Source organism: Ailuropoda melanoleuca, chromosome 10 (assembly GCF_002007445.2).
Source record: "Ailuropoda melanoleuca isolate Jingjing chromosome 10, ASM200744v2, whole genome shotgun sequence".
Lineage (NCBI taxonomy): Eukaryota > Metazoa > Chordata > Mammalia > Carnivora > Ursidae > Ailuropoda > Ailuropoda melanoleuca.
In genome coordinates this window covers 15223281-15248384 of record NC_048227.1, presented here as the reverse complement: position 1 = coordinate 15248384, position 25104 = coordinate 15223281, and the positions used below count along the sequence as shown (strand labels likewise).

Below are 25104 nucleotides of genomic sequence, written 5' to 3'. Positions count from 1 at the left end.
CAACAGAGGAAAGGAGCAGCTGCAACAGAGACTGTAAGGCCTGCAAAGCCTAAAATATGTACTATCTGGCCCTTGGCAGAAAAACTGCTGACCACTGTTTGGAACCCTTACAAAAGAGTGCTCTTCATGGGAAACAGGAGTTTCACTGGAGACCCACTAAAAAAAGGGGAAAGAGAAGGCAATTCATGAACGAGTAAGATAATAGAGTATTAAATTCTAAACTAACATCAGCCTCAAAGTGAAGGAAGTTTCCATTAAACAGAGACTGAGCTCCTTTGCTGGTTGCCTCTCTTCCAGTCTCTTAATGTTGCAATGACCACGGTCCACCCCTGGTCTTCTCTAACCGTACTTACTCTCTCAATGAATGCATCCAGGCTTGTGGTTTGAATGTCATCTCTAGAAACTGCCAAATGTGTGTACCTGCAGCCCGGTCCTCACTCCCAAACTCTCAACTCCAACCACCTACCTGACCTCACTCAGGTGTCTGAACTCGGGATCTTCTTGTCCCGCCAAACCTGCCATTTTTGCACCTTCCTTCTCTCCCGAGGGCCCATATCCAATCATTCAGAAAACCATGTTGGTTCAACCTTTAAAGTCTAACCAAAATCTGACCACTTCTCACCCTATCCACTGCTATCACTCTAGCTGAGCTACCAATGTTTCTTGCCAAGACTGTACCAAGAGCCTACTAAAAGGTCTCCCACCCAGTTTTTGTTCTCAACACAACAGCCAAAGTAATCATTGTAAGCTAAAGCCAGATCATGTCACACTTCTAGCTCAAAACCCTTCCATGGCTCCTCATCTTATTAAGAGTAAAAGCCAAAGTTCTTACAATTACCTATAAGGACTGCCCCCTACCCTGATACCACTACCACCACCACCACCACGCCCTCCCCCTTACATCTCTGATTTCATTTCCTACTCATGTCCCCCTTGCTCACTCTGCTCCAACCACACTGGTCCCCCTGCTGCTCTGGAAATGCACTAACCCGGCTTCCCACTCAGGGCCTTTGCTCCGGCTGTGCCCCTGGAGGGCATGCTCTTCACTTGGCCAATCCCTTACCAAGAGTTTGCCCAACAACATTGTGTGTCAACTATACTTCAATCCAAAAAAAAAAAGAAATTTTAAAAAACGAGTTTGCCCAAGTATCACCTTTTTCCATGAGCCAACCCTGACCACCCTGCTTAGGACTGCAACCTTGCCCTCCTTATCCTTAACCCAACTTTACTAATATCCTTCACTATGTCTTATTTTCTCTTTTTTCTGTGACATCTATCCTCTTCTAACATATGATAAAATGTGCCTGTTATGTTCATTATGTACTGTCTACCTGTCCTCATTAGGATGTAAATTTCACAAGTGTAGGCTCTTTACCAGCTCTGTTCACGGCTGGGGCCCTAGGACTGAGAACAGGACAGACAGTAGGGCTTGATAATACTTGTTGAATTAAGTGAATGCATAAAGCTCAGATGTCATCTTCACTCTGAAGTCTTCCTTGACTCCCTGGGGCCAGAAAACATTTCTCCCCAGAACTTGCACAGTACTTTATGTAGACGTGTTCTCAATATATGAAATTCATAATACTCTCCTAATTATCTTAAACTTATGTGCATGTCACCTCCTCTCCTGGGTTGCAAGCCCTTTATGCCAAGATCCAGAATTTTCCAAAATACTTACTTTGAGCCTCTTTTGAGTAGATGATCAATGAATTGCTGAAAGTTGAATGAATAAACGAAATGATATAACTGTGAAATACATACCCACAATTATTTTAACTTTTTATATTGTAGAGAATTTCGAATACATACAAAAATAGAATACATGAATTCCATATATGCATCATCCTGCTTCAACAATCATAGCAAATTGTGCTTCATCAATAACCCCACTAAAAAGGGTTCTGTACCCCAATTCCAACATGGAGAGATTCCCACACATCCAAGCAATCTTAGACACCAACATGGTGTTCCCTATAATTCAACTCAATTCTAACACTATCTACCCAGATAGCACCAGATTCCACAGGTTAAGGGTTCAGTTCAACAAGACTGGCACCCCCCCATACCACACACACACACACACACACACACACACAAAACTTATGCTCAAGGTATACAGAGGATGTCTTGTTCCTTAAATATGTCATGGTTTTTTAAACCTCTATGCCTTTGCAAATGCTGTTCCCACTGCCTGAAATCACCTAATCCCTCATATCCAGTGGGCAAATTCCTATTTATTCTTCAAGATGAAGATTAAATAACCTTCCCTATACTATACTATCTCCTTCCTACTCCTTCAGAGAATTAATTAGTCACTCCCATTCCTCTCCTTGAGTGAAATATCTTTCATCTCTGTTTCCAGGACCCAGTAGGCATAAAGAAAATGTTTCATAAATCAAACTGAGTTGAATCTGAGAAATTATTGAGAATTCAGTGAGAATTGAGATTATTGTTCTCAATGAAACTATTCCAACTCAGAGTGCTATTAGCCTAAAATTAAAATCCTTAACCAGCAATGATGACTACCACCAATGAAACAGAACTGACATCATAAATTCTGCAGTTGGATGAAACCTCAAAGCCATCATCTGGGTCTGGCCCCATACCTTTCTTCAGGAACGATATTAATGTGTCCATTTCACAGATTAACAACTAGAGGTATAAGAAAGTTAAATGACCCAAGGTCACACAGCTCCTAAGAAATGGCTAAAAAACTAAAACTTGGATCTCAAATGCACAGAGACAACATAAAACGTGGTGGATAAATTAAGAGGTGGATAAATTGAGGGGTAGATAAATTAAGCAGAACTAAATAAGGTTAAACATTTGATAAGAACCTATGTGGACTCAGGAAATGTCACAGATTTTCATGAAGAATTCAGACCAGGGCGCCTAGGTGGCTCAGTCACAGGTTATGATCCCAGGGCTCTCGGATCGAGCCAGAGTCAGGCTCCATGCTCAGCAGGGAGCCTTGCTCTCCCTCTCTCTCTGTCCCTCTCCCCGCTTGTTCTCTCTCTCTCTCAAATAAATAAAATCTTAAAAAAAAAAAAAAAAAGAATTCAGACCAAAGTTCTGCTAGCTGGACAACACAATGGGTGATGATTCATTAACCGTGAAAGAAGAAAAGTCTGCACATTCTTTGGGAGACCAGCAGATAGAAAAAGGTTTCATAAATCGTCAAATTTCTACCCAACCAGGGAATACCAAGAAGCTTCATGTCCCACTCTCTCTATGGCTCAGTGACCACCCATGTGGCTCTGGTCCAGACGGAATCAACGCAATTCGTATCCCATGGCTAGGTAGGCTAGCTCTCCCAGCCTAGAAGACAGCAGAGATGCAGGGCTTGGTGAAATGCAATCTCACTGAGTGTAGAGAACGAGTCATATGTAAATGCAGGGAAAGCCAGGAACAGAAGAGCTAAAATGAGATAAATGGGACAAGCTAAAGACCGTGCATAAGGCAATATAATGTGATTAAGAATGGGCAATACTCCAGAGATTGACTGACAGGCTCCAAAAGCCTCAAGACTCCTAACACCAAAGCCAGACCACACTGCCACCCTGTGCCTAGCCTAAGACCCAAGAAGCACAGAACAGGCGCCATCTCCAAGAGGCGACCAGTCTCACTGAGAGGACCGGACAAATCATTACTGTTCATGACTGAAAAGCCAGGGGCTTGAGCCTCTCCCCAACCACTGACAAAAGAAGTATCTTCAACCAGACCAACAGCCTCAAATATGAAAGGAAAGACACATATCCTCAAATAAAGTGAGGACTGATTTCCACATCGCCAGATGAACACTAGTCCTGACTTATGACTCAGAATTCCTGACATGAATCTCCTGGGGTGCACTGTGGTACCAAAGGCAGAGAAAAGAGGATGTTTCAGACAAAAGTTGCATTGAATTTACTTGGAAGGCTGATCTCTCTCCATGCAATCCCTAGGAGACAGACCTGGATTATACAACCTTAACTTTCCTCACAAAATGTTCACATCAGGGGACATGCCCTCCACCCCTGGGGTTACACGGGTTTCAGCTCCCTGCTCAGACTTCAGAACAAACGTCCCCAGCCTCCTTCAGCCTCTCCCAGCCCGCACTGAAAATGCCCTACCTCCTTGTTCACTTCCGGTTGCCTCTTTTTTCAGGTCTCCATCAGGAGCCACTCATAATTCAGTCAAAATTCTCATGGCTACAAGGGGGGAAAATCCGCTAAGTTCAGGTGCTTCAAAGTACATTGTGTACATTAGAATTTCACACACACAAAAATCGTTGCTAGAGAATGGACTCTGGATCCCTCACATGTGGCCCTGGGAAGGGAAACAGGACTGGGGGTGGAAAGAAGCCTGGTGGAAGGGTATGTGCTTTGACATGGCAGCTCCCAGGCCCAGTCCTGACCGTTGAGCCACTGCCCTTCCGTGGCTCAGAACAGGTCTCCCATCTGCCCAGCACCCAGCTGGTCCGTCTGGGGGAAAGAGGGGCCAAATGGTAAAGAAGGCTCTGCGGATGACCCTTTCTCACCCCCAGCTCCAAAAGTACAAAAGCAAGTTTTCCTTCAGGACCAGCCTTAGGAGGTCTCATTTTAGATAAGAGGGAAAAACCTCTTCACCCAAACTCTCTTTGACCTTCTTCATCTACGTATTTCATGAGAGGCATCCAAAATCGCCTTCGCCAACTTACTCTTTTGTTAGGACTGACCTCTTACCTTCACTTGTGTAAGAACAAATACAAGCTGGTACAGAGGTTGTGGAGATTGTGGAGATCAAGCACATCCAAGAGAACAAAACTTACTAGGCTTAGATGGGCGTCACCTTGGGTAGGAAGGGTGAGCCTGTTTCAGGTCCTCTGGGTGCTGCAACTGCACAAATGTGGCCTGAGAAGCTTCTGGATCAGAGTCAAAGAGCCTCTGGTAACCGGGCCTACGGTTCCTGGTCAATGCATTTGTAGTACATTTTATGATTTAAAAATAAGAACAACTGTTCTGGGGAACCTGAGATTTTATGGGTCCCACATACATTACAGCAGACAATTTTATTCAAGTGAAGAGGAAACTGGTAACTGATAAATAACGACAACAAAAGACAAATCAGACTCACGTTTCTCCAGTGCTGGGTTCCTAGGAAATGGCACTCTTCTCTTCCTGCTTCTTTCCTGCGTAAAAATGCAGCATAAAGTTCTGACTACAAGTTTCTTTACGAGAGATCTTGTGAGTTCTGCAAGAGGAAGAGCCTAGGAGAGGAGGAGATGAACATCAAGGTCCAGATACAAGAGGAGAAAAGAGAAACTGTCTCGCTTCCCTCTCCCCGCTGGTAGGACTGGTGTGAAGAGGGTCAGATGCAAAGTTCCCGAAGACTGCTTCCCTTGCGAAATGCTTGACTTCTGCCTCCTTTCAGCACTGCAGGGGAGTAAACACATATTTTCTCTGGCTTTGATTCTGCAAAAGCTTCAGGTCTGACAGGCAATCACCTACACCGGATTAGCAGAACGCCAAAGAGAGGGAAGGAGAAGAGAATCTACTGAGAGAATAAGATGCGGACACAGAGGAGCTGACTCAGGTATATCCCAGACTCTGCAAAACAGATCCTGCTGTCTTCAAAACAAGTAGACAAAGTCACCAACATGCCAAGAACAGTCACAGAAGAGTCCCATTGCCCAATATCAAGGGAACACAGCCAACAATTTTGAATTAACATCTTCATAATTAAAACTGTAAATAGAAGTAGATCAAAGTGCCAAAACTCAGAAGAAAAAAAGATAAAAGAAATGGTGAAGAAGATGAGGCAAGAAAAAGCAAAGAGACTGAAAAGGAGAGGAACCATAATGGGAATAAACAATTCAGAGGGTTCAACATACAGTCCTTGGGTAACCTTTCTCTCATCCGATTTTTGAGTTAATCTCAAAAGCAAAAAAAGGAATGTGGCTTCCATCTTGGCCCAGCCTCCCTCCCTGCTCTAAGGAAAGGCAGTTGCCCTATGGTGAGGCCCATCTGACAGAACTGGAAGGGACCCCCAACAAACAGCCAGAAAGGAACTGGGGCCCTCGGTCCAACAACCATCAAGGAACTGAATCCTGCCAACAACCGTGTGAGCGAGCTAGGCAGCCGATCTTCCCCAACAAAGCATTCAGATAAGTTGACCTTGGCCAACGTGCCCTCTTAAAAGACCCTAAACCAGAACCACCCAACTAAAGCTGCTCCCAGATTTTTAACCCACAAAAGCTGAAAAAATAAATGTTGTTTTAAAGTTGCTAAGTTTGGGGGTAATGTGTTATACAGCAACAGATAGCTAGAATAATGGCTTTGAGGTAGGCAAAACTTTCTTAAATAAAACTCCAAAAGTATGAACAATAAATGGAAAACATGATAGAATGGACTTCATCAAGAGTAAAAACTTCTGCTCTTCAAAAGATACCATGATGGGGCACATAGGTGGTGTAGTGGTCAAGCACCGGACTCTTGATTTCAGCTCAGAATCATGACTCAGGGTGGTGAGATCAAGCCCCACATCAGGCTCTATGCCCAGCATGGAGCCTACTTAAGATTCTCTCTCTCCCTCTGCCCCTCCCCACCTCTCTAAAAAACAAACAAAAACAAAACAATAAAACAAAACAACTAAAGATACCATGATGGAAAAAAAGATAAAAGAAAGAAAAAGAAAAGACAAGCCACAGAATGGCAGAAAATATTTACAATACACATATTTGACAAAGAACTTGTTTCCAGAAAAAAAGAACTCTTACAACTCAGTAATAACACAACTTATTAAAATATGAGCAAAAGATTGGGATAGACATTCCAAAAAAGAATATATCAAAATACAATGAAAAGAAGAATGACTACAATAAAAAAGACTGACCACACCAAGTATTGGTGAGGACATGGAACAGCTAGAACTGCTGGGGACAGAAAATGGTACAACCATTTTGGAAAGCATTTTAGCGGTTTCTTATAAACATATGCCTACCATAAAACTCAGCAATCCCACCCTGGAGGTTTATCCAAGAGAAATCAGAGAGCGCTTTATTTGCGACAGCCCCAAACTAGAATGTCCATCAACAGATAAATGGATAAACAAATGGCAGTATATCTCTACAATGGAACACTACTCAGCAATAAAAAGGAAGGAATTAGTACTACATGCCAAAACAGGGATAGACAAAAAAAACCTTATACTGAAAGAAGCCAGACATAAAAGAATACATACAACATGATTCCATTTATATGAAACATTAGAAAACAGAAAAAAATGCTATAATGACAAAAATCAGGTCATTAGGGCTAGAGGTGGGGCCACCTGGCTGCAAAAAGGCTTTAGGAAATTTTCAGGTGTGATGGAAGTGTTATATTGTGCTGGTGATTATAATTATAGTGTGTATACAATTGTCAAAATTCATCCAACGTACACTTAAAATGGGTGCATATTATTGCATTAAATTATACATTGAGAAAACATTAGCTTTAAAAAAGTTATTAGGCGTGTATCAAATTATCTGAAAATTTAAAACGTCCTGACTACTTTATTTCACCAACATGACAGTGACAGCACTATTATCATACTGAAAACCTACCAGGTAGCTGTAATAAAATTTAGAAATCCTGGATTTTATCATTTTCTTTCCTGATCCTCATTCCGATACCGGTCAAATATTTAACAGCAAATACAATGTGCAAGGTGCTTATAAAGAAAATATAGCAAACAACTTTTATGAATGAAAGAATTATTTAAAGCCCAACTTGAAGTTGTCTCCTTACCACAATAGATCTGGTAAGTGCTTATTTAAAATTCTAATTCGGATGGGAAAGAAGATGACAAAGTCAGACAGCCACGGCCACTCTAAATTCCCAAGATTTCCCCAATCTTGTACTGATGACTCCCCTATGCAGGATTGCATCACTCATTCATGCTCTTTGCTAACAGGCACCAGTGGGATAAAACAAGGGAAAACTACTCAAAAGTAAAATGATGAAAAGAAAGCCTTGAAATCCCATGAAATGTTGTACTATCCCGATTAAGAAAAAATACACGTAGCATCAGAAGCCCTGGATGCGGAAAAGGCCGACCGGTAAATCAGAAAGTTGGGCGCCCCGGAGAGATAAACACATGCCCAGACTCACCCGGGTGCCGCTGTTCCTTCCTGGGCCGCCGCCTCCGCCTCCCAGGCTCCCGCGGCTCTAACCTTCCGACACAGCAGGGGGCCGAGGGCTGGCACCGACCTTCAGCCGCGGAGTTCCGAGGGAGGTGACCTGGGCAGAGCCGCAGAGCTTTCACCCAACAATCGTGTGAAATCTGCTGGTAGTGCGGGCGGATTCTGGTAGGTCTTGCATGTGCTTTTCTAAGCTGCAGACAGCACATTCCCACTCTACAGAGCGGAGCTCCAGAGAAGCGCGTGGCCCCGCCCCTGGGTGGGGCTCCCTGAGCCCGCCCCTCCTCCCAGCAGGGGCTCGGCGCCTGCGGCCCTAGCCTCGCGCTCCCTTGGGCGCCGTGGGCGTGTTCACGCGGAGCCTCGCCGCCTGCACCCTGCGGAGGAGGGGCCGAAGCGCTCCCCGCCCGCACCGCCAGGGATGAGGGGGAGAGAGAGAAGCCGGGGATCTCTGTGCTGATTTTGCAATGAACGAAAGCTCCTTAGGGACCTGTTTTGAATCCCCGTTTGACCTGTTCTTCTAGGAATGTAGGTCTCCAAGAGAATTTCAGTAACGACTTATATATTCGTGTTCTATGTCAACTCTACTTCAATTAAAAAAATATATATCTTACCAAAAGCAAAACAACGTATATTCGCAACAAAATGCAGAAGGGCATGAGTGACAAAATGAGTCTGCATCCTTTTACTTTTTTTTCTTGTCATCTTATTTTCTTCTAGGTGTCACTTGCCAAGCTACTTTTTTTTTTTTTAAAGATTTTTTTTATTTATTTATTCAACAGAGATAGAGATAGCCAGCGAGAGAGGGAACACAAGCAGGGGGAGCGGGAGAGGAAAAAGCAGGCCCACAGCAGAGGAGCCCGACGTGGGGCTCGATCCCATAACGCCGGGATCACGCCCTGAGCTGAAGGCAGACGCTTAACCGCTGTGCCACCCAGGCGCCCCTGCCAAGCTACTTTTAAGCTGACTATAATAAATAAGGGGTGAGCACCTCCAAACATTTACCGTTGGCTCAGCTGGCTGGAGCCAGGCAGTGAGGTCCCGCCCTAAAACACAGCCTGAAACCTCTGAGGCTAACAGTTCTGCACGTTCCCTTCAAGCGGTCACTCAGGCAGAGAGGGTGAAATTGCTGGAGCAGGACACTTGGTCACAGCATCCCTGCCCTTTGCTACAGAACCTCCCCAAAACACAATTCTATCCGGAAACAAGGCCGCTGCTGCTCTTCAGTGAGGCGTGCCCTTGAAGTTCAGTAAGAAAACGGTTGCAGGTTTGGGGCACACCGGTTTAATTTCTCCCAGATCTGTCAAAGAGGGTTCTGATCTGAAGGATGGAGAGGAGGAATTTCGATGGTTTGAAATATGAGGTAAAAAATGATACCGCTAATGGGGGAGGGCAAACTAAGGGGGTCTAAACCAACAAAGAACCTGTTTACATTTTGTAGTGATTTAGAAATAAGTATAACAAAAGAACAAGATGTTAAACACCAAATATTTGTATATAAGTATAAAAGGTAACTGAGTATTTCTAGGGGGAAAGAAACCCAACTACAGTAATGTGAAAAAGTAGAATTAATTTCTGCTATTACTCATATTTCATAGATGTTTAATATGAAACAGAATTCAAATAAAATATTTGTACTGAATAAAATCTGTCAGCTACTCATGGTCTCTGTACCTACCTCACATTCACACCTGTACTAACACTTGTGGTCATGAGGTGGCAGTGTTGTAGACACAATCCACGTTAAAAAAAAAAAAAAAAAAGCCCAGAGGAAGCTAATGGATAGTCACAGATACATGTAAGCATCACGAAGTCATCTTGCCTGACAAGGCATAACTATACAAGCAGCTTATGATATACTTCATTGTTGTTCTTCTGAAATACTGTTGAATAGCACATGTGAGCCAAATACAACGTAGTATAATAAAAACATTAGCAAATTATTTGCAGAGTTTTAATCATAATTGGTCAGTAAGAAGTAATACAGGTAATACTGGTAGTGTTCCTGAAAGCTTTCCTATAGATCACATTTTTATAAGCTACCATATTGACTGATGATTAACTGTGTTAGAATCACGTACTTTTTAAAAATAATTCAGTGCTAATAAAATAGCCTTCTAAAAGAGAGTGAGTTGGAACAATCACTCCAGAAGAGAGTGTATCATTCAGTAACACTGAACATGCACATTGTCTGTGACCCAGCAATTCCACCTCTGGAAACACATTCAGAAGCAGGAGTCACATATGGGAATATTCACAGCAATCCTGTAGACATATAGTCATTGACCAGAAACTTAAAAAAAAAAAAAAGAGTATCATTTAATATCACAAATGATAACTTACAACATAAAATTCAGGATGTAGTTATCTCTGGATACAGGAAAAAAAATGAGACTGGGAAGAAATTATAGAGGTTCTTTAATGGCAGTGAGTATACAGATTTTTAAAAATATCTGTGTATATATATTATATATAATATGTATATATTACATATATTATATATGTATCATTATATATGTGATACATGTGATATTTGTATATCAATACATTAAATACCAATACACTGAAATATATAAATGTTTTAAAAGAATATAGTTAGAGAAAAATACAACTTGATGTAAACATTGACATTCAAAATAAGTCACACCATGGAAATATGTCCATGATATGTCCTGTGAATGAGGCACACTGCAGAACAATATATACTGTTTGATTCCTATTTATGAAAGAAGAAAACTCTGTGTATGTCAACAGTAATTCTGGTGAGCAGTTAATTCTGGAGAGTAAAAGGAATGAAAAATTTACCTTTCTAATGTATTTGGTTTCATACTGGTTGAGATTAGTTTAAAAACATTTATCACTTTTGTAATGATTTGTGAATCAATTAAAACTAAACGCTTTAGGAGTAGGGGGAGGGTGAAATAGGTGAAGGTGGCCAAAAGGTACAAATCTCCAGCTATAAAATAATTAAGTTATGGGTATGTAATTAAAATGAGAAAAACGGGTGCCGGGGTGGCTCAGTCTGTTAAGCGTCTGCCTTCGGCTCAGGTCATGATCCCAGGGTCCTGAGATCAAGCCCTGTGTGGGACTCCCTGTTCAGCAGAGAGCCTGCTTCTCCCTCTCCCTCTGCCTGCCGCTCTGCTTACTTGTGCTCTCACTTGATCTCTGTCAAATAAATATACAAAATCCTAAAAATTAATTAATTAATTAATTAATAGATTAATTTAAAAAAAGAGGAAAACTCGTTTTTTTTCCTTCCCATGTAGGAAGCAAAACCCAATTCTTTCTTCCTGTGTTGTCTTTTACTACTTATACAAAATACTTTACTTTTGGTCATCAGATGTGGAAGTTTTACCCCATATCAAATAATTCTCTGCAACACCAGCTGTGTATCCTATTATCCTATAATTTAGCTCAATTCTGACACTATCTTCTCAAAGCATCATATCCCACAGGTTAAGGGCTCAACCCCACAAGGCTGCCCCTCTCCACACACACAGTTCAGATACCAGTTATCATCGGTGCCTCTGACCGACTGGCTCTAGATCAGAGGTTCCCGTGACCCCCTCCTTAGGTTTAAACGACTTGCTAGAGTGGCTCACAGAACTCCAGAAGCACTTACTTACATCTACCAGCTTACTACAGGATACAGATGGACAACCCAAGAAGAGATAGGGTGAAGTCTGGGAGAGTCCCAAGTGCAGGAGCTTCAGGCCCCATGAAGTTGGGGTGTATCACCCTCCCCACGTGGATGTGTTCACAAACCTGGAAGCTCTTTGAACCCCATACTTTTGGGATCTTACGGAGTCTTCATCACAAGGCATGATCAATCATTAACTCCATTTTCAGCCCTTCTCTCTTCTCAAGAGAATGGGGGGCAGGGTTGGAATTTCCAAGCTTCTAATCATGGACTGGTCTTTCTGGTGACTAGGCCTCATCCAGAAGCCCACCCAGAGTCGCTCCATTAGAACAAAAGATGCTCAGGGCACCTGGGTGGCTTAGTCGGTTGGGCGTCTGCCTTCGGCTTAGGTTATGAGCCCAGGGTCCTGGGATTGAGCACCCGGAGGGCACCCTGCTCAGCAGGGAGTCTGTTTGTCCCTCTCCCTCTGTCCCCCTCCCCAGCTGCTCATGATCTCTCTCAATGTCTCCCAAATGAATAAATAAAAAATCTTCAGGAAAAAAAAGAACAAAAGACACTCCTATTACCCAGGAAATTATAAGGGTTTTATGAACTCCATGTCAGAAAGAGAAGTCAAAGACCAATATTAAAATAAGAGATGCATTCTAATCACTTAGGAAATAACAAGAATTCTGGAGCTCTGTGCCAGGAACCTGGGGCCAACCAAAATATGTTTTCTGTTATTTCACTGTAATGTACAACATGGTTGCACAGTTAGTGATACTGTATTGCACACTTGAAAGTTGCTAAAAAAGTAGATCTTGGGCGCCTGGATGGCTCAGCTGGCTAACTGTCTGCCTTCAGCTCAGGGCAGGGTCCCAGGGTCCTGGGATTGAGTCCCACATTGGGATCCCTGCTCAGCAGGGAGTCTGCTTCTGTCTCTACCCCTCCCCCTGCTCGTGATCTCTCTCTCTCTTATGCTCTCTGTCCTTCTCAAATAAATAAATAAATTTTTTTTTAAAGAGTAGATCTTAAAAGATCTCATAAGAAAAAAATTGTAGCTATGTATGGTGACGGATATTAACTAGACTTATTGTGATCATTTCGCCATATATGCAAATATCAAATCATTCTGTTGTACACCTGAAACTAATATAAGGTTATATGTCAACTATACCACAGTAAAAAAAAAAATAAAACAAAATCTAAAATAAATGAAGAAATAAATAAATGTCTCAAATTGCTAAGTCAAATAATTATGTATTAAAAAAATTATCTAAAGTTGCTAACTGGTGTCAGCCAGTTGTGAAATCCTGTAATCCACTTTCCCAGCTCTCCTTCAACTCAGGGTGACCACACATTCCTGATTTGATTAGGGAGATTCATACAGAAACATGCTCAGGAGGTTGCTGGGAAAGCTTTTGGTTACCCAATATGAGAAGAATAACATCTCTGGCCTACTCCCTTTCTATTTCCTCCAGTCTCTAATATTAATGAGATGAGTGGATGTACAGCAGTCATCTTGCAACCATGAAGAAAACCAAAAGAATGACAGCAACCCAACTTTGAAATGATTGCACCATGGTTCCCAATACCAGCAGCCACCCATCTATAGATTTTTTTTTTTAATCCTATTTTTAAGCCAGTGCAGTTGAGCCCTCTGATTTTTGTAGGTGGAAGGTCAAAGAGAGCTGAAGAGAGATTTCAGCTGCTGTCCTCCACAGAGTAAAGAGTTTGTCATTTGAATCTTGTCATAGAAGAGGGGTTTGATACCCATCTTAGGCTTTCCACTAAAACCCCAGAAGGACCACAGTTTAGGAGGAAACATTATGTCCCAGAACAAAGTATTTGCTCTAAAACTGAGAGCTAAGGATGAAGCTAAGAGACCAAGTCTTCAAAGGGTTTGTTTGAGAGGTCAGGAGGGGACAGTGGGACAGACATACATGTGGGGGTCAGCCTGGGGAGTTTAGCCCAGAGTGGCTGAGCTTCCAGAGTGTCTCCCAGATGCCTTGTGAAGCCCTCTTCAGGGCCAGCTGGGGACCCAACAAAGTATAATATCAAGACACCACAAGTACAAGGCAATCAGCCAGTATTTTAACTTCCTGATAGAACAAATGTAAACATTCTTTAGAAAAAGATAATGGAACCTAAGTCCCTAAAATATTCAATCCAAAATATCCAAAATGTCCAATATCCAATCAAAAATTAAGACTTTCTAAGAAACAGGAAAATGAAACCCACAATCAAGGGGGGAAAGGCAATCAATATAATAGGCCCCAAGATAATAATGTTACAATTACCATACAAGATTTTAAAGCAATGAAGCTAAAGCTAAATATATTCAAAGACCTAAAGGAAAACAATGTCACATTCATTGCCCAGATGAGAAATCTCAGGAGGAAATGGAAGCTTTTTAAATGGAAAATATAGAACTAAAAATAAACTAAATAAAAATTTACCAGATTGATTTAACAGCATATAGAAGACCACAAAGGAAAAGGTCAGTGAACTTACAGATAGATCAATAAAGAACCAAGAGACGGGGGGTACAGAAAAAGAAGAACGAAGTAAACCCAAAGCAAACGGAGGAAAGAAATAATAGATAGTAGAGCAAAAATGAATGAAATTGTAAAAACAAAATAGAGAAAATCCATTAAACCAAAAACTAGTTCTTTAAAAAGATGAATAAAATTGAAAAGCCTCTAGCAATATTGAACAAAAAAAGAAAGACACAAATTTCCAGTGTAGGAATGAAAGAAGAGATAATACTGTAGACCTTAAAGACACTAAAAGGATAGTAAGGAAATACTCAGAACATACTATACACATAAATTCAACTTTGATGAAATGGACCAATTCCTTTAAAAACCACAAACTACCAAACTCAACCAATAGGAAAAATATATAATCTGGATATTCCTATGTTAATTAAAGAAATTTAGGGGCGCCTGGGTGGTGCAGTCGTTAAGCATCCGCCTTCGGCTCAGGGAGTGATCCCAGCGTTCTGGGATCGAGCCCCACATCAGGCTCCTCTGCTGGGAGCCTGCTTCTTCCTCTCCCACTCCCCCTGCTTGTGTTCCCTCTCTCGCTGGCTGTCTCTGTCTGTCAAATAAATAAATAAATAAAATAAAGAAAAAGAAAGAAAAAGAAAGAAAAGAAGGAAAAGAAAAGAAAAGAAAAGAAAAGAAAGAAAGAAAGAAAGAAAGAAAGAAAGAAAGAAAGAAAGAAAGAGAAAGAAAGAAATTAATTTAATCTGCAGGGTTTTTAAAGTACCTTTTGAAAAAAGCTTCCAGGCCAAGATGGTTTCACTGGAGAATTCTATCAGACATTTAAGGAAGAATTAACATTTATTTTATACACTCTCTTCTAGAAAATCAAAAAGGAGGAAACAGTTTCCAATTCACTTCATGAGGCCTGTATTACTTGATACCAAAACTAGACAAAAGTAGTACCAAAAAAAAAAAAAAAGGGAGAGAATGAAGCAAGAAAAGGAAAGGAAAGGAAGGGAGAGGGAAAAGAAAAGAAAAAGAAAAGAAAAGAAAAGAAAAGAAAAGAAAAGAGAAAAGAAAACCATAGATTGGTATCTCAGGAACTGAGGCACAAAAGTTCTCAAAAAAATATTAGCAAATCAAATCCAGCAACGAATAAAAAGAACTATACACCATGACCAAGTGGTATTTATTCCAAATATGCAAGGCTGGCTCAACATTAGAAAATCAATCAATATAACACACTATATTGGCAATATAAAAAAGAAAAAACACATCCTATTAACTGGTGCAAAAAAATTATTTAACAAAATTCAACATTCATTCATGATAAAGCTCTCAAACTATGCAAACTAGGCATAGAAGGAAACTTCCTCATTCTGATGAAAGGCATCTACATAAAACCTAGAGATATCCTCATACTTAATTAAGAAAATCTAAATGCTTTCTCCCTAAGATGGGGAATAAGGAAAGGATATCCACTCTCACCATCATTCCTATTCAACATTATATTGCACTAGGCAGTGCAATAAGGCACGAAAAAGAATAAAACTATCCTTTTTTTTCAGATGACATGATTATCTACATAGAAAATCCCAAGGGATTAAAAAAAAATCTCCTACAACTAAAAAGTTTAGTAAGGTCACAGGATAATAGGATACATGGTCAACATACAAGAGTCAACATACTAGCAATGACGAATTTGAAAAAAAAATTAAAAAACAAGACCAATTATAATAGCTTTTTTTTTTTTAAAGATTTTATTTATTTATTTGACAGAGATAGACAGCCAGCGAGAGAGGGAACACAAGCAGGGGGAGTGGGAGAGGAAGAAGCAGGCTCATAGCGGAGGAGCCTGATGTGGGGCTCAATCCCAGGACTCTGGGATCACGCCCTGAGCCGAAGGCAGACGCTTAACCACTGTGCCACCCAGGCGCCCCTATAATAGCTTTTTTAAAAGGAAATACTGAGGTATAAACTGAATAAAGTTAATAAAATATGTCCAGGACTGTAGGCTGAAAACTTTTAAATATTGATGAAAGACTCAAAGACCTAAATAATTAGATAGACATGACATATTCACGAATTGGAATACTCAATATACTAAAGAAATCAACTCTCTTCAAATTGATCTATAGATTTCTTGCAATTCCAATCAAATCCCCAGCATATTCTTATAAATATAGACAAGCTGATTCTAAATTTAAATAAGTAGGCAAAAAAAGGGCTAGATTAGCTATAACAATTTTGAAAAAAAGGGGATAAATGTGAAGGAATCACACAACCTGATTTTAAGATTTATTACAAAGCTACAGTAAGGTATTAGAAAAGGATAGGTACATACATCAAGGGTGCAGAATAGAATACAGAAACAGACCCAAACAAATATCATCAACTGATTTTTTTTACAAGGGTATTAAGGCAAGTTAGTGGAGAAAGGGTATCTTTTTTAATGAATGGGATTGGAACAATCAGAATTTACTATGCTCAGGAAAAAAAAAAAATGAACCTCCATGATCTAAAGTTCACACTTCTTATAAAAATTAACTCAGAATGTATCATAACTCTAAAAACACTGAACTATAAAACTTTGAAAAAGAAAAATATAGGAGAAAATCTTATGGTTGGGGTTAGGCAAATAGTTCTTAGACATGACACTAAAATCACAGTCTAGAAAAGAAAAAAGACACAATAATAATGGACTTCATCAATATTAAAAGCTTATGCTCTATAGTTGTTCAATAGTAGAGAATTTCAGAACTACAAAATGAAAAATTCTGTATATCTATTACCCACAACAATGTGAATATACTTAGCATCACTGAATTATATCTGAAGTTCCAAAAAGAATGATTAAATAAATCATATACTTCATAGTCAATGAAATAATGCTGTATAGATTACACGGTCACCCATACCTATGTGTATAGGATACACCCACTGATAAAAATGTTCATGATATTTACTAAATGAAAAAATAAGTTACATAAGGACATAGTTAAATTCAATAATACCTTCAATCCATTAGATACAATTGACACCTATAGACTATTTCACCCAAAAACAGCAGAACATTCTTAAGTTCACATGTAAATTCACCAAGATAGACCACATTCTGCATCATAAAATGTACCTTAACAAATATGAAACAATAGAAATCATACAATGTCTGCTTTCAGACCACAGTGATATTAAACTAGAAATCAATGACAGAAAGATAATTGGAATCCCCAAAAATATGGCAATTAAACAACACACTTCTAAACAATACATGGGTCAAAGAAGAACTCACAAGAGAATTTTTTTAATATTTTGAAATAAATGAAAATGAAAACACAACCGATTTACATATATATGTGTGTGTATATATATATATGTATACACATATATATACACACATATGTGTATACATATGTGTATACATATATATACATATATATACATATGTGTATACATATATATATATACATATATATATAAACGAACAACTCTATAAACACAGATTTGACAACTAGATGAAATTGACCAATTCCTAGAAAAACACATATATCAAAACTCACACCAGAAAACAATTTGAATAGGCCAATATCTATTAAGGAAATTGAATCAATAACTGATAATCTTCTAAAACCAAAGACCAGGCCCAAACGGGATAACTGGTGAATTCTACCAAACATTTAGAGAAGAAATTATACCAATTCACTGCACTCTCTTTCAGAGGATAGAAGAAGTGGGAATATTTACTTCCACTCATTCTGAGGCAAGTATTACCCTAATATCAAAAACAAAGGCATTATAAGAAAAGACAACTATAGAACAATATCTCTCATGGACACAGATGCAAAAATTCTCAACAAAATATTAGCAAATCAAACCCAACAACATATAAAAAGAATTATATACTACAACCAAGTGGGATTTATTAAGGTATACCAGGCTAGCTCAACATTTGAAAATCACTTAATATAATCATCACATCAACAGGCTAAAAAAAAAAAAATCACATGATCATTTCAATAGATGTAGAAAAAGCATTCAACAAAATACAATACTCATTCATGATAAAAATTCTCCATAAACTAGAATAAAAGAGAACTTCCACAATTTGATAAAAAATATCTACAAAAAAACAAAAAACAAACAAACAACCCCCAAAAATCCTACATTTGACATTATACTTAATGGTGTGAGAAACCAGCTTTCCTATTAAGATCAGAACAAGGCAAGGATGTTACTGCTCACCACTCCTTTTCAACATTGTACTAGAGGTCCTAACTAATGCAATAAAACAAGAAAAGGATATAAAATGTATACTGACCAGAAAGGAAGAAATAAAACTGTCTTTGTTTAGAAATGACATCCTCATCTAATAGAAAATCTGACAAAAATCAACAGCAAAAAAACCGAACTAATAAGTAGTTATCGCAAGGTTGCTGGATACAAGGTTAATATATAAAAGTCATCTCTTGCCTATATACTAGGCATGAACGAGGAGAATTTGAAATTTTAAAAAATGCCATTTACATTAACACTCCCCCAAAATGAAATACGTAGGTATTAATCTAACAAAATATGTACAAGATCTACATGAGCAGAACTACAAAACTGATATATAAAATCAAAGTAGTACTAAATAAATGGAGAAATATTCCGTGTTCACAGATACGAAGACTCAATATTGTCAACACGTCAGTCCTTCCCAACTTATTTATAGATTCAGTGCAATACCACTCAAAATCCTACCACGTTATTTTGTAGGTATAAACTAACTGATTCTAAAGTTTATATGAAGAACAAAAAGACCAGAATAGCCAATACAATATTGAAGGAAAAGAACAAAGCAGTAGGACTGCTTTAAGACTTTAAGCCTTATATAAAACTACAATAACCAAGACAGTGTGGCATTGGTGAAAGAATAGAGAAATGGATCAGTGAAAAAGAATAGAGAGCCCAGAAATAGACCCACATTAATACAGTCAACTGATCCTCAACAAAGGAGCTAAGGCAATACTTGGAGCAAGGACAGTCTTTTCAACAAATGGTGCTGGAACAACATGAATCCACATGCAAAAAGAAATGAATCTAGATACAGGCCTTATACCCGTCACAAAAATTAACTCAAAATGGATCACAGACCTAAATGTAAAATGCACAACTATAACACTCTAGAAGATAACATAAGAGGGGCGCCTGGGTGGCTCAGTTGCTTAAGCATCTGCCTTCAGCTCAGGTCATGATCCCAGGGTCCTGGGATTGACCCTCACATAGGGCTCCTTGCTCAGAGAGGAGTCTACTTCCCCCTCTCCCTCTGCTGCTCCCCCTGCTTATGCTCTCACTCTCTCTGTCAAATAAATAAACAAAATATTTTTTAAAAAGAAAGAAAGAAGATAACATAAGAGAAAACCTACAGGATCTTAAGTATGGCAATGACTATTTAGATACAATACCAAAGGCGTAATCCATGAAATACTTAATGAGCTGGATATCATTAAGATTAGAAACTTCTACTCTGTGAAAGATAATGTCAAGGTAATGAGAAGACAAACCACAAAGTAGGAGAAAATATTTGCAAAAGATATATCAGATAAAGGGCTGTTATCCAAAATATACAAAGAATTCCTAAGAATCAACAATAAGAAAGCAAACAATCCAATTTAAAAATAGGCCAAAAATAAATTTAAAAGTGGGCCAAAGATCTTAACAGACATCTCACCAAAGAAAATATACAGATGACAAAAAAGCATATGAAAAGATGCTCCACATCATATATTATCAGGGAAATGCAAATTACAACAACGAGATACCAGTAAACACCTATTAGAAAAATTCGAACACTTACAACATCAAATGTGGCACAGGTGTGGAAACACAGTAAGTTTCATTCATTGCTGGGAGAAATGAAAAACAGTACAGCTATTTTAGAAGACAGTTTGGCAGTTTCTTGAAAAACTAAACATGCTCTCATCATAAAATCTAGCAATTGGACTCCCTGGTATTTACCCAAATGAGTTAAAAATTTATGTCCACACAAAAATCTGCACATGGATGTTTATAGCAGTTTTATTCATAATTGCCAAAACTTGGAAGCAACCAAGATGTCCTTCAATAGGTGACTGAATAGGGGTGCACCTGGTCATGCTCTGCGTATAAAGCTTACTTAAAAAAAATCAAAATAAAAAAACTAAAATAAATGGGTGAATGGATAAATAAAATGTGTGCAGTACACGCAGACAAAATATTAATTACTCAATGCTAAAAAGAAATGAGCTACCGAGCCAAAAAACTGTAACTGAAAGATATTTGAAATGTTTACCAAAATGCTGAATGGCTGCCTCTCGATGATTTTCACTCTTCCTCATACTCTTTTTGTATTAGTTGAATTTCCTACATGGTTATGCATTATGTATTATGTTTGTCATTAGGGAAACCATAAAGCTATCCTTATAATGGAGAAAAATAGGAAAATTTACATTACAAAGCAATGTGATTACAATATAAAAAGTGCAGCAATTCATCACTGAATCTTCCCTCTCCCCCTCCTAGAAATTCTTACAAAGCAACAGAGAGATGGTTGAGGGGGACATGAAAATCCTGTATTCCACAATACTAGGAGATGAAAAGCAACTGGAGACTCCAAGACCTGAGTAAGGGCTACCAACAGCAGCTGAGATTGGGCAGCAACTGCATAGGAAGTGGCACTCGGAAGTGTTTAAGGGAACCAGCAGCAGCAGATCCCAGAAAACACCAGAAAGTAGATTCCCTGAGGATGAGAGGTTCACATGAAAATGAAAAAACTTGTTGTTCAAAACAACCAGAGTATACACAGAGACAAGAAGTGAGGTTGTGCTGAAGCTACAAGGAATACAGTAGACAGAGAAGGTACAGAGTATCCAAAAGAATGTCTTGGAGGGGCGCCTGGGTGGCACAGCGGTTGGGCATTTGCCTTCGGCTCAGGGCGTGATCCCGGCATTATGGGATCGAGCCCCACATAAGGCTCCTCTGCTATGAGCCTGCTTCTTCCTCTCCCACTCCCCCTGCTTGTGTTCCCTCTCTCGCTGGCTGTCTCTATCTCTGTTGAATAAATAAATAAAATCTTTAAAAAAAAAAAAAAAGAATGTCTTGGAAACCAAATATGGTAAATCTCAGAAAGTAGATAAATAGCTCACCTCAAATGCAGGCGCTATGTTTCCTGGGTGCAATGACAGGTGACGGACGATGCCAGAGAGCACAGGTATGACAGCAGAAGCCTTACTGGGCCAGTTCAGAACAAAGAAACAAAGGAAGACAGGCTACACAAAAACTGTAAAGAGAAGCCACATTGAATGAGATGCTCTGACTGTGGCAGCTAAAACCTTCGGCACTGTTTTTAGCCTGGAAAACTACCTTGGCCCCTCTTGCCCTTCCTCCACAGGAGATCCCTGAAAATCGCGGGTCCTAGAAAACACAACTCATTTAAACAGGGATTAAAAATAAAACAGAGAACAAAGTGACAAATACCTTTACTACAAGTTAAAATTGTGTACCCCCAAAATTCATACGCTTAAGTTCTAACCTCTAGTACTTCAGAATGTGAAACCAGTTGGAGATAAGGGTCTCAAAGAGATGATTAAGTTAAAATGAGGTCTTGCACCCTAATCCAATCCAGCTGGGATCCTACAAAGAGGAAAGTCGGATGCATGGAGAGACACCAGAAATATGAGTACATACAGAACAAAGACTCTATGAGGCCCCAGTGAGAAAGCAGCCATCTACAAGCCAAAGAGAGGCCTTGGAAGAAACCAAACCTGCCGACACCTTGATCTTGGACTTCTAGCTTGCAGAACGGTGAGAAAATACATTTCTGTTGTTTAAGCCATCCAGTCTGTGGTTTTTTGTTACACAAACTAATACAACTTTTCATATAAAATTACCATATAAGAATGGTAGAAAAGGGCAGCAAATCTTACCTACAGATAAAAGTACACACCAGAAAACTGTTAGTCACAGAAAAGATGAAAACTAAGATTGATTATACATTCTGACTTGATATTAAAAACGCAGTTAATTGCCTCCATCCAAACAAAAACACAAAGGCAGGAATTCAGGGAAGAGATGACAAGAGAAGAGGAAGACATAAGACAAAACATAAAATCTAGGGAAAAAGTCAAAGGGCGAAAAATTGAGAAATAAAGATGACACTAAAAAAGAACAGAAAGAAAAACAGATACTATGAAAAACACATTTACCAATACAGAGGATAAAAATGAGCAAAGCAAACAATATATAATGAAAGAGAATTCAGCAAAGTATATAAAATAATGAAAGAGAATGAAAGAGAAAATGATAGGTATAGAAAACGGGCAAGGGAGATACAGCAAAAGCACAGCTGAATTTCCCAAAGAAAATCACCAAAACTTGAGAATAAAATAAGTATTTAAAGATACATAAATAACAGCTATTGGATTTAAAAATAAGGAGAGACACAGTGGAAGAAACCATCAACAGCTTCCTGCTCACCTTGTTGGTGGGAGGCAGTGGCTGTGCTTACATCAGCTCATTGTCCTTAAGATCATTCTTCAGCTCCTCCCTCTCCTGGACCTAGTGTCATAGCTCCATGCCAAGGCCTCCCCGATCTGTCCAGCATCTGCAGGACACTCATCCCATCAAGATGAACCATAGCATGGTCCTCACTTCTAAATGCTGTTTGAAAGCAAGTGTAGTTGCCCTCGCTGGAGAGAACGGTCTCTGAATCAGGCCCAGAGCAATGAAAGGGGAAAGTTGGGAGAGACACAGTCTGGAGAACCATCTAGTTCTCGTGGATCTGAAGATCTCTTCAAGAGAGGAGTTATGATGGCAGAGCAGTAGGGGGACCCTAAGTTTGTCTCATCCCTTGAATACAGCTAGATAGTTCTCAAATCATTCTGAACACCCGAAAAATCAATCTGAAGTCTGAGAAAACAAACGCTGCAAGTCTACTGGTAGAAAAGCCACCACTAACTTGGGAGGTAGGAGGTGTGGAGACTTGAATCCGATGTGATACAGCTAAGGATATGGCAGCAGGGAGAGAGCCTGCCTAAGGAGACTACCCCAAAGGATTATACGCAGCGGAGCACAGCATTGGAACCTTTTGAAGTCGGTTACAGTGGAGGTCGTGCCTGGCATAAACGTGCTCAGATGGGGAAGCCGGGTGGAATATAGGTGTGACAGCATGGTCTGAGGATCCCCAGGCTCGCAAGAACCGTGGTGCCTGAGCGCCGAACAGTTTCCAGGCATAGGGACACGAAAGCCCGCTGAGAACAGTGAGTCTAGATGCCAGTTGTCTGCTCCGTGTTGTCACGAACTGCGAACCGTTGCGTGGCCGTGTGACCACTTTCATGGGACGGGCCCAGCAAAAGGAAGCAAGGTGGCAAGACCTTCCCTGGGAGGAACAGTGTGGGTCTGCAGCACAGGAGTCCCTAAAAGTTTGGAACACAGTGCATGCTTGGAATAAAAACGCTCAGACACAGGCAGGGTGAACACAGAGTTCTGACAGAAACCGTGCAGCCAAGACTGATTGATTGCTCTTCTGTGAGGGCTCACTGAAGAGTTGGGGATGCACATTTTCAGCTCTGGGGCCGGACAGCTGGATAAGGAGATATTCATCCTGCCCCGCAGCGCTGAAAGCCTTCAGGGAGCAAAACAGCACCACCTAGGGGCGCCTGGGTGGCACAGCGGTTAAGCGTCTGCCTTCGGCTCAGGGCGTGATCCCGACGTTACGGGATCGAGCCCCACATCAGGCTCCTCTGCTATGAGCCTGCTTCTTCCTCTCCCACTCCCCCTGCTTGTGTTCCCTCTCTCGCTAGCTGTCTCTATCTCTGTCAAATAAATAAATAAAATCTTTAAAAACAAAACAAAACAAAACAAAACAAAACAGCACCACCTAGTGGATCCCTGAACTGCTTACACAGAGCCCTGCCTCCCTGTGCACTGGAGGCACATTTCCACTAGTGCAAGTCCACCTGAGACCATGCAACAGGCCCCTCCACCAGAAGACCACCACAAACAACTCACTCACACCAAGTTTACTGATCATAGAGGGCTGCAAAGGTTCAGCTCTAGGAGAAAACAGTATCTAGCATTCTTTGTATTTTTATTCTTTAGTCTTTTAGTATTACTCTTTCAGTTATTTTATTTTTTCAATTCTTTTTAAAATTCTTTCTCAATTTTTATTTTATATATATTTTGTATATGTATTTTTAGTTTCCTTTCACAGTATTTTATTTTTACATATATATGTTTTTCTTTCTTTCTTATTTTGGGATTGAGTTTCTTTTAATAAGCAGACCAAAACACACCCAGGATCTAGTTTTTTGTTTGTTTTTTTGTTTCTGTTATTGTTGTTGTTGATGTTTTTGTTGTTTTTTTCTTTTTCTTTCTTCTTTTCTTTCCTGGACAAAATGATGAGATGGAGAAATTTACCCCAAAAGAAAGAATAGGCGGTAGTATTTACAGCCAGGGATTTAATCAATATGGCTATAAGTAAGATATTCAAACTAGAATTTAAAACAACATTACAAAGATACCAGCCAGGCTTGAAAAAAACACAGAAGACGCTAGAGAATCCCTTACTGTAGAAACATAAGAACTAAAATCTAGTCAGGCCAAAAGTAAAAATGCTATAACTGAGATGAAGTCCCAATTGGAGACGACAAAAATGAGGATGAATGAGCAGGCGTGTGAACCAGTGATGTAGAAGAAAAAACTATGGAAAATAATGAAGCTGAAAAGAAGAGGGAAAGAAAACTATTAGATCATGAAGGTAGACCTAGGGAACTTAGTGATCCCATAAAGCAAAATAATATCCATAATATAGCAGTCCCAGAAGAAGAGTGAGGAAAAGG

At 39.7% G+C, this 25104-nt stretch overlaps 1 protein-coding gene across 16 annotated transcripts in view; it reads right to left on the bottom strand.

Annotated features, from left to right (window-relative positions):
* PSPH (phosphoserine phosphatase) overlaps positions 1-25104 on the bottom strand; it is a 45549-nt gene that overhangs the window by 7562 nt on the left and 12883 nt on the right. For 2 of the 16 annotated variants that reach the window (XM_034670057.1, XM_019806493.2), the window contains one exon: positions 5095-5227. The exons of 1 other annotated variant lie outside the window; for it this stretch is intronic. The gene's annotated coding sequence lies outside the window, so the exon portion shown is untranslated. Of the gene's footprint in view, positions 1-1678; positions 1714-4112; positions 4191-5094; positions 5228-8111; positions 8423-25104 lie in introns of those variants that run through there. 13 more of the 16 variants (XM_034670060.1, XM_019806494.2, XM_019806496.2 and 10 more) reach the window with 12 other exon arrangements.